The sequence below is a fragment of the Haliaeetus leucocephalus genome, unplaced genomic scaffold (genome assembly GCF_000737465.1).
Source record: "Haliaeetus leucocephalus isolate CR32 unplaced genomic scaffold, Haliaeetus_leucocephalus-4.0 Scaffold384, whole genome shotgun sequence".
Taxonomy (NCBI): Eukaryota; Metazoa; Chordata; class Aves; order Accipitriformes; family Accipitridae; genus Haliaeetus; species Haliaeetus leucocephalus.
Window position 1 is genome coordinate 7,950,920 of NW_010972820.1, and position 1,208 is coordinate 7,952,127.

Here is a 1,208-nt window from a genome sequence, read left to right on the forward strand (position 1 = left end):
CCCCCGGTCCCCGGCCCGCCCCACCGCCGGGGTCGCCTCCCCTGCCCGGAGCCGCGCTGGGACTCGGCTTTTTGTTATTTTCACGGAGCAGATATTAATTAAAAGAAATACATGATTAAAAAGTAATGAGTTGAATAAAAATTATCTCCGCTCATTTTCTGATTATGTTAATTGTTAAAAACCCTTCAATCACGCTGTTGCAGTCAATGGGTTTTAATGTGAAATTAGTGGGCTCTTGATAACTTACAGTCCAGAATAATCCTGGAGGTTTAGTCATCATTCCTAATAACGAGATGTTACTGAGAACGGAGATTTTACATGATTTTGCCACATTCAGCCCTTCCCCCATGAAAGGGTCTGCCTTTGTGGCACACAACTTCAATTTTCATGCCTACGACTACTTTGTTAGTCTTACCCTGTATACTCCTCCATTATACGCCAATTACATATTTTATGTGTCTGTGTGTCGTCTGAATATAAAAAACCGGGTGCCCGATGTAAGGATAGAAAAACAATTTTGTCCTTCATGGATGTCTAATTTTATTTTTCCCGTCCAACTCTTCTTGAATCTTGCGACTGTTTCTCCGCTCTGATTAATTATCTCCCTAAGAGATAAGCACAGGTTTAATCTTAAGGTATTAAAAGTAATTAAACTGTTAGGGGAAAAAAATATGTCTGTATTTGCTGCGGGAGTTGGTACACCACGGACAGGCTTGAAGAGTCCGGAGGGAAGTAAATATGGAGAGTTTCAGCGATGGGTGATCGCAAAGAGCCGGGGATTTGAAATAACTTCAGCCCCGCGGTTCGGAAACGCTGTGAAATTCGCCACTCATAGAGGGACGAAATGACGGCCCCCACACCACTCTTGTTTCAGCCAACGTGTTTCTTCCCTAGAAATTCGTTTAAGAGAGGTTTCATTTTCACGCAGATAACTAAATGCCCCCTTTTCTCTTCGACAGCCTTGAAAATTTGCATCGAAAACCCGCTCCTCTCCTCGCACCCACCCAACAATTTAGCTCAAATCTCGAGCACTGACAGCAAACTGACTCCTCGCTGGAAGGCAAGGAGCGGGGCGGAACGGAGGAGCGGCTGCGGGGAAACGATCCGCGCTGCCAGCCCGGGATGTGCCCGAATTCCGTCGCGGGGGCTTGTCCCCGCCGCGGGCGAGGAGCCGCCCGGGCCGCCGGGGAGCGGGCGGTGGGCGCGGG